Here is a 9,814-nt window from a genome sequence, read left to right on the forward strand (position 1 = left end):
AGCAACTTGAACTTCCTCCTTCATCACCACAGGCTCTTGCTCATATATTATTTCATAAAATTCCTCTGTGTCAGCCAATTCCTTCTGATACAGTGACTCTGTGTACTCCTTCCATCTTCTTTTGATACTTCCTGGATCATTTAATATTCTACACAAACTATCTTTAAGTATTGCCACCCATGGCTTGAATTTGTTTTTCAGCTCCTTCAGCTTAAGAAACGCTGAGCGAGTCCAGCTCTTGATTTTCTGGCTCCAGCTCTCTGCACATGAGCAGCTCAATTCAAGCTGCCGGTTTAGGGGTGGCAGCTCAACTCCTAGAAGGGGGAATAAATACCTCTTACTGACATAAATACTTACCAATAAATACTTAGGTATCCGTAATACCTTCTAGGATTGCCAAATTGCCTTATTGACTATCAGTTATTTTCATGCAACAAAGCTTTTGACCAGAGTTTATTTTACTGTGAAATGAATGAGACAATGGATGGGCACCATAAAATTTCTACCTTTTACTATCTAAAAAAAAAGGCTTATTACATTCAGTTGGTAAATTGCCAATTGAACATTTAGTTATTATACTTGCAGGAGATAACTTTTTTAAAATAAAAATTTTTTAAAAATGAAAACTTTTTTTAAAAGTACCTTTTGATCTATGCAAATTATCACACCATCCTTTCAAGTCCCCTTTGAACATTTCTCATGTCTTCACATACCTACCCACCTACCTCTACTGTCCCTCCCAGTGATTTCCTTCTGCCCCTTTCCATGTAACCCCTCCCCTTTTTCCTCTTTTGAACATGTATACATATCTTGCTCAGTTCTGGGAAAGATTTTACAAAATACAAGATGAATGAGCTAAACAAAATTTATATAATTTATATAGTGTGTATAAAATACACACTACATGTATGAAACATTATATTTATGAATGATTATGTGCAAAGCAATGAAATGTTCTTTTTTTCCAAATGTGCAGTACCTTGCTATGTTTATGCTATTAAGTAGCCAGCAGATGGTGCTGTTTCTCACAGTCAGAATACAAAGGCCAAGGGTTGGAAGTATTGCTATATCATCCTTAATTACTAGTCTAAAAACTCTGTTTCTTATCACTGTGCTTGAGTAATTCACTGGTTTGGAAATGTCAAAGCCTCGTGTCAAATGGAACCCTCAGTGCTGTCGTGAATTGCACAAATGATGGGACGTATTCCACAACATTTCCTGGTTTATCTTGAAAAATTGGTCCATTCTGATAGAAAGCAACACATCTACCATACCACCCCTTGCAAAAGATCTCCTTCTTATAGAACAAACATGCAAAAGAAGCCTTTTCATTGGAGAAATACATCAATTTTTTGGTGTCAAGAAACCTGGATTTGGAGTGCATGTTCTTTGTAGGACTAACAATTTAGTTGCTCTGTGCCTGGGAATACAGGGGTTACTGGGGTCTTAGGTGCCCATGGGATGTCACAGTCCCATACCAGAGTAAGGTAAGTGAGGGCCAGGGAAGAAACCACAGGCCTGTGGGCATCTGAGCTTATCTGTAACCAACCCTTCTTTCTGATACTGGGATGTCCTTAAAGTTCCAACTTGTCAAATTCCATATGGTCTGTGCTGAGCACTCAGGATCATTCATGGACTGCCCTGCTCCTTATGAAATGGTGCCCAGAAGTGCATTTCTTCATCATCAGATGCAACAAATAGTTCCACTGAACTAGAAGGTAAGACTGCCAGGGAGGCATTTTGGATTCTGATTGCATTGAACAAAAACACACGAAAAGGGTTCACTGTGTGAATTGTAGTCTTTACTCCTACTTATAAGGAGGACAGAGCTAGGTGAGAAATATCTAGGACCCAGGTGTCTGGGTAGGTTCCTACCAAAACAAAATATGTTGTTGTTGTCATTGTTGTTATTGTTAGGTGCCATGGAGTCAGAACCCACTCATAGCTGACCCAGGGGAGGAGGGTTTCAGAGGCTGTAAATCACCTGAAGGAACTGCCCCATCTTCCTCCAGTGGAGGAGCCGGGAGATGGTAGATTTGAGCCAACTGCTTTTGGCTTGCCAGCATCACTCCTTTCTTGCTGGACTACAAGAGCTCCCTAACTAAACCAAATATACAACGCGTTTCTTTTAGTAGTGGAACACAAGAGGAGGGAAAGGCAAGCCAAGGTTGTGCCACTACAGTAAAAATCTATGATTTGATCTTGCAGGACGCCTTGGAAGAGTAGTGTAAAGTGCAGCTCAAGCTGTTTACCCAAGGGCAGAAGATCCCCGGACCGGGTGCTAAGAAAACTTCCAACTGCCACTTTCAGGGTTTGATCCCCACAACTTAATCCATAATGAACAGAATATCAAATGGAACTAGAAGAATAGAAATTATCCAGAATTCTTATGCTTGAGATAGGTGTATTAACCTTGTCAACAGGAGAAAAGATGAACACACTTTTATTTGTTTTGTTTTAATTCATTTTAATGAAAGTTTAAAGAGACTTTGGATTTCCATTTATTCATTGTTGCACTTTTCTACCTGCCCAACCTCCCCCAACCCAGTTTGATCTTCTCTTTGATAAGTAAAAGAAAAATTATTTCATTGTTATATAATCCCTCCTTCCCATTCCAACTCCACTCCACTATACAGCCTTGGTTCTGGACTCCTGTCATGACAATAATACCTAATCATCTATCTCTTTTAAACAGTTCTCTCCTTCTTTTGTTTCAATGCAGTCAGTATACATCATTTATCCCATCTTTCTCAGTCTCCCCCCCACCCCGATGTCAGTCTCATTTTACAACAGTGCCTCTATGTAGTATTTGTCCTTTTGTGACTGAGATATTTCACTCAACATAATGTCCTCCAGGGTCACATTTTTATTTGTCTATGAAGGTTATTGCATTACATGGATAACAGTAGTTGTTAGGAAAAGGATAAGGATGGAAGAAGGATAGAGGTTCATGTTGGCTATCCAAGGAGTTCACTGAAGTGATAGGTTATCAGGTTACCTAGTATCTCAACCTTTCTGGGGCTTCTCCACCTTTAGGTACTGCCTATCAAGGTAGAAACCGTAACATTAGCTTTCGCAGGCTTTCTTGTAGACTACAGGGTAGACATTTTATTGAGATGCAAAGTATGTCAAGAATCAGGCACTCCACTGACAACTACTTTCTGGAAAGTGGCAGTAAGTGGCCTCAGGGGCTGGCAGAGTCAGGAAGTATTCAGGTTCCAGCATCAATGGTGCAGGCTGTGGTGTGGGCGCCCAACAGAGGCAAAGTCTTGAGCTACAATTTCAATGTTGTTTCTTGTTGTATAGCCCCCGTCCCATGGAATCGGTTAAGTTTGTGTGCCCCTTGCTGCCTTTCCCTGTGACTTACAAATGAGCCTAACGTGTGAGGCCAAATGTGTCAGCCTTTATGTCAGATATTGGGTGGAAAGAGAATGCGAGCTGACTCCCTTTCATAGGGCAACATGAACCAAAATATGTCTCATAGCAGCTGGCCTTTCAGCACATTCCTTTCCTCTTGTCCCAAACACCTGTCAACATCTCAGAAACTACTTAGCTAGGTGTGGAACTACATGGCCAACCCTGGTTCTGTAACTGTTCCCAACGGGATATAGGAAGAGGGTCCCTCTCTTCTTCAGCACATGAAAGGTGTGTCCCGTGACAGTGGGCGTGGGGAGAGACCTTCTGGCCATGGTGGACCAGTATCCACTCCAGAGTTCTCTTCTCTACATGCATGTTTTTCCATTGATGGACAGTGTGCAAATCCTGTCTTTATGAAAAAGCCACAGAGTAGGTTGACGTCTTAAGCTAGAACATTGAGGAAAGCAAAGAGTGTGGCAATACCATGGTAACTGTATGATGTCAGTTGATAGGGGTCAGTTGGTCAACACTTCCTCCAGACTAATTTACTGACCTTTGTTAACACTCTAACATATATTTTTTTTTAAAAAAAATAAGCTCTTCTGCTAAACGTAATTAGAGAATATCAAATTGTTATGTAGAGTTGAGTCTATGGATTTCAACTGAGAATACTAGGCAATGCCCATGGATTACTGAATTATACTCCTATGATCGAAGCACTGCTTACCTCACTCCTATCAAGGAACTTCTGTATCTTTTGCATTTTTCCATTTTTCCATTTATCATTAGGGTGTCAGAACTCTTGAAAATTGGCTTTTCTAGCCATTATATTAGACCCCATCGCAGGAGATATGATCTCCAGCTACTGCAACTGCAGACACATGGTCCTGCAAATCAACAGCTGTTAGACCACTATAAGGGAGTACTTCCCACACTTTGAGAGAAGGTGGGGAATAGGAAGAAAGAGGATGAAGAGACTGTGACACTGCTGTAAAGTAACTGTGGGAAGATGTAAGCAGAGGAAACTTGGAGATGGGGTCACAATTAAGGGTTTTGCTTGGTAGATGATTGAATGAAAATCTGACTTGTAACTGCTCTGAGATAAAATTTGCTGGACTAATTGAGGAAACCAGAGGTTTATTTGTGCTGCTGAACTGAACCTGAACTTTCACTAATTGAGGAATTGCTGTCTTGCTGTTAATCTGGCTTGGGACAGCTAAACTAAACCTGGACTTGCATTGTGTTATATTCTTTGCTTCCATCACTATCCAATTTATTTCCCTAATTAACGCCACAACTGTGAGTAAAGACTGTGAGTCAAGTTGTGATGAATCCTTGGATCTAGTGATTGGTAGAAATAGGTGTAGAAGCATGTGGGGTGACATGTCTGACCATAAAGCTATTTGTACGATGCTACAGATATTGTTGATGAAGATAGTTACCCTTTAGAAACAGATAGACGTCACTCTCGGCCACTCCAACATTGCATCTTCACCTTTTACAATCATATTTTCCAGCTGTCAATTTTATCCGTCTTTGCTGTTCCTCCCCAGTTATTTTTAATGTTTGTTCCTCTCAAATATTTTGAACAATTATAATCTTTCTCAATCTGTGTCTAAACCTTACTTACTTGTACCTTTACTCCCATACTGTCAATTCTGACTCAGCAGCCCTGCAGGACAGTCTTTGCACAAGCTGACAGTCTCATCTCTGTCCCACAGAGTGGCAGGTGGGTTTGCCATGCCAACTTTTTGGTTCACAGTCAGATGCTTTGCCTACAGTGCTACCAAGATCTTAATTGCAGGTTTAGACAGGGAAAAGTAAACCTACGTGCGTGCAGGGAGAGGTGGGGCATCTTTATGTGTTTCATTAAGATGCAACATAACAGTAAATTTAAAAAAAATGGTTCCTCCTTGACTTTATTGACAATGGTGTGGACAATAAGAAACAATTCTAATTATCTGACTGATTCAGATTTTAAGTTTCTGCCAGAATTTCTTTACCATCAAATGTATAAGACAATAAAGTCTTTTGAAATTTTAGAAAATTTGAGGCTGTCTTCCAGTTGGGATGTGTTAGAGCATTTTTCTTCAGAACAGGGCCACAGGGTGTGGCACACAAAAGCAATGAACATTTCTTGTACGAAATTGAACTGGATCCCTCGAGAAGGGAATAAATGCCTGTGGATCTGAGACCAGCGAATCAAAGAGCCACTCAGAGCCTCGCACAAGGCCGCCGGCTGTCAAGGAAAGGACCTGCTTCTCTAGAAAGCTGAGTCTTGTCAGGGATTCAAAACATACTGTCACCCAAGAGAAATGGCTCACTTAGACATCAGGTACAGAAGACTCTTCAGAGAGCTATGCAAGAAAGACTTTGGACTAGAACAAAGTAAGATGCAAAAGTGTTCACAGAGAAATCCTGCAGACGAAGAAATCCCAATTGAGTTTCGCTGTGGAATCTTCCACAGTGTGGGAGCCTTTTTTTATTCACTTACTCATTTTTTCATTCATTCACTCCTTCATTCACCCACCGAGCATTTCCCATCAGCCCTGACCAACGCTCGTGTACACTGACCTGGTCTGAACTTCGGATCTGACAACTCAGACAAGAGAGACAGGCAGGGTGAGGAGACAGCAGCCAGAACCTGCGAGCTGGGGAAGAATCTTGTTGGGGCAGCAAAGCGCCGGCTCTGCTCGATTTCAGGTCCTGGATTGTGAAAGAAGAGAACATCCCGGGCCTCTGGAATGGAGAGAGAAAACCATTCCTAAGAAAAACCACAATAAGAAGAAGAAGATGAATAGCGTCTGAAAAACATTTGAGGAAAGAAAGGAATTATTGGGAGTTAAAAGAAGCAACTCAAATATGCTTAAGTGCACAGAGAGCTCAGCCTTTTCTTATTATTAAATTCCCTGAATTGATTATACTCAAGAGGATCAGGAGATCTGAAGTATAATTTTGTCATCTGAATGCCACACTCTTTTAACACTGTCATTGTTACTGTCTGGCTGCCTTCTCACGAGAGTAGTGAAAAAGAACATTTGTCCAGGTTCCCTGCCTCCCGTGTCTCTCTCATATTTGCTAGGTAGCAGTTTGTGGTCAATTTTGTTATGTGTTGAATTGTGCCCTTCCACCCCCAGAATAAGCAAATTGGTTAGGTCCCAATCTCCAGCACCTGTGAACGTGACCATGTCTGGAAGTCTTTGTAGGTGTAATTGGTGAACATGAGGTCATGCTGCAGTGTAGGATAGGCCTTCATTCCATGTGCCTGGTGTCTTTAAGGAGTGCTGCTCACCTGGTCAGTGTTTTGAATCCACCAGCTGCTCTGTGGCCGGAAGATGGGCTGGCTCCTCTCACAGAGATTGACGGTCCTGTGGAGTTAGGAATCAGCAAGATGACAGGGGGGTTGTTTCTGTTTTGGTGTCTTTATTAAAAGAGGAGAAGAGACACATGTGAAAACAGAGACCAGGACTGAAGTTATGCTGTCATAAACCAGTGAATGCCTGGGGCTACCGGAAGCTCAGAGTGATAAAGGACTGTCTCACTGTGGCTCTTGACCTCCAGAACTGGGAGACACACAACTTCTATTGCTTCAAGCCACCCGCTCTGTGGTGCTTTGTTGCAACAGTACTAGGAAATTAATAGGCCCTTCTCACTATCCTTTTGTGACTCTAATCTTGTTATCTCTACGCTGCTTGAGACCAACATCACCTTGGAAAGGTGAATATATTAGCCCAGAAGGCCCAAGGAAATGAACATGGGAACCAAGGGAAATTAATTCAATGAGCCAGAATTTTTGTTACATTTTTTGTTTTTATGTAAATCAGATTATATCACCCTTTTATTCAAAACTGAATAACTGCTATAACTTTTCACTTTACCCAGAGCAAAATCTGAAATCTCATTCTGGCCCTTGTTCCCCTAGCACATTCCCCTTCAAGCCACCCAGTCACTCTGGCCCTTCCCCTACTTCAGGATTAGGCTGAAAACTCAGTCATATCCCAGGCTTTTGTATGTACTGTTTCTCTCCCTGGTGACATAGCGGTTAAAGTACTCAGCTACTTATCAGAAGGATACTGGTCCGAATCCACCAGCCACTCCACAGGAGAAGAAAGAGACAATATGCAATTGTAAAGATTTACAACCTGCAAGGTCACTGTGCATCAGATTGGATTAAATGACCGTGGACGGTTCCTCTCCTTAGGGCATTGCCCAGACTTTTACCCAAATACCCTTTTCTGAGAGGCCCTTCTCTGACCTCCCTAGTTAAACTAGCTACCACCCCACCTCGCACAGTCTTTTCTCCTAGCATCTTGCATTTTTCCTTGTGACACTGATCACCACCACAAGAAAGGCTTGTTGCCCATCTCCCCAACATTACTGTGGCAGTCCCTTGAGGGCCAGGCCTTGCTTTGTTTGTTCCCTGTGCACCACCTGCACTTTCATCAGTCTCTGGAACAGGAGAGGCTCGCAGTGAAGATTTGCTTCATGAATGATGGAGCAAATGAATAGATTCTTTTTATGATCACAGGTATCTCAGTTCCATGGTGTTGGAGGCAGTTTCCTAGGACCGCTGTAAACAAAAATGCCACAAAATGAGTTGGACAATGAATAGGAAAGACTGAAGAATTGCTTAATACTTTTGAATTGTGGTGGGGGTGCAGAGTATCACAGACAGCATGGACGGACTCCCAAAAGAAAGAAATCTGTCTTGGAAGAAGAGAAGGCAGAGTGCTCGTTAGAAGCAAAAATCGTGAGATTTTGGTCTCACATATTTTGGGCATATTGTCAGGAGGGGTCAGTCCTTGGAGAGGGTCCTCATGCTTGGAAAGGGGGAAGGCAGTGAAGGAAATGAAAGTCTTCATGAGGTGGCTTGACACAGTAAGCGCAGCAATGGGTTTGAGGGCTCTGGAGATCGTGAGGATGGCACAGGGCTGGGCAAGGTTTTGATCTGTTGTAAATGAGGTCACTGTGGGTTGGAGTCAACAGCACCTAATGACAGTATGATGTTAAAGAAGGGAAGATACTGCTTCTCAGTCCTGGAGGCTGAAGCCCACCTCTTGGGTGACAGCAGGTCATGCTCTCTCTGAAGGCGCCGAACGCAGCTCTCTCTTGTCTTTGTTTTCCAGTAACTCAGCGTCCCGTGGCTTGTAGCTGTTCACATGCTCTCTTCAGTGCCTACTCCTCTTTCTTTTTTTTAAATTAAATTTTATTAGTTTTAATGAACATTTACAGAGATTTTGGGTTTTCATTCATTCATTGTTGCACTATTTTCTCTACCCTCCTCCCCAGTTCCTTCTTCTTTTTTGTCCTCCCTTGAATGCCTGTTTTAATTGCCCAATTGCCACAGTGCTTGTCAAAGCCAGTTCTGATTAATCTCCTTTGTCAGTGTGTCCTTTGTCATTCCCTATCACTCGTCCCTGAGAGAGACTTCACCCTGATTCATGAGGAAAAGGGGACGGTGTATTCTCTTAGCTACTTCCTGCTGAAAAGGGACCCTGTAGGTTTCAGGGTGAAGGTCTTCTCTCTCACTACTCTACTCTAAAGGGCCCCTTTGGCAATAGGAAACACATAGACTATTATGGAGATTGATTTTGGAATTTAGATGCACTGTTATCAATTGTGGTTAGCCGTACATGTTCATATCCTTGAAGATGTATCATGGAAATATTGCAGCCTAGAAGACACAAATTTAACTAACAAGTTAAAAGTACATGAGTCAAAAATAAAAAAGCAATAATATTCCGAGTAGAGATTCTAATAGTGGCATAAATCAAGTTACAGAGGGAAGGTGGTTCTTACAATAAAAGTGCTATTAACTAGCACTTTGTCTATTAAGATGTAGAGGCTCAGCTACGTCATTTACTGTTCTTAAGTCCTGGAGCAAATTCCATCTACCACTGGGTTGTTTTACAACTTGGAAGTCCGCATGCAAGGTAGAAGTGAAGTAAGGAACTGCTTATGAGGTTTTCCGTCCATTCCAACAACTAAGAATAGTGAGAAGAGTTGGGAACTCAGAAGGCATTTAGGACCAATTAGTAGGCTCTGTGTCCAGGAGAAAACGAATATACTTACCAGTAATGTTAATGCTCACCCACAGCTCTTCTGGGAGGATCTAAATTGTTGAAGCCTTTGTTTCCAGCTGGGAGCAGTGGCCTGTCAGTCCTGTCAGCCACGAGGGCCTGATGTAGGCCACCCTTGGCCAAGTGTCCTTCAGGTCCACACTTAAAGCAAGTGAGTGGGAGATTCCTCTCTACTCCCTTGCCTATCTGTGGCTCTCGTCTGTGACAGTCTACTGAAGTGGCCCAGCTTTCCATAGTGGAAGCAATTCTGACCTCCTTTATTACCTTTGGGTGGCACTGTTTAAGAGTAAGACTTCCTTTTCCTGACACAGGCCCTAAACTGGCAGCAATAGCTGCCCCAATAATTTTGGCCATTCTCTAGTCTTTTCTCTTCCCTC

Source organism: Elephantulus edwardii, unplaced genomic scaffold, assembly GCF_000299155.1.
Source record: "Elephantulus edwardii isolate Elephantulus edwardi_28Jun2011 unplaced genomic scaffold, EleEdw1.0 scaffold00019, whole genome shotgun sequence".
Lineage (NCBI taxonomy): Eukaryota > Metazoa > Chordata > Mammalia > Macroscelidea > Macroscelididae > Elephantulus > Elephantulus edwardii.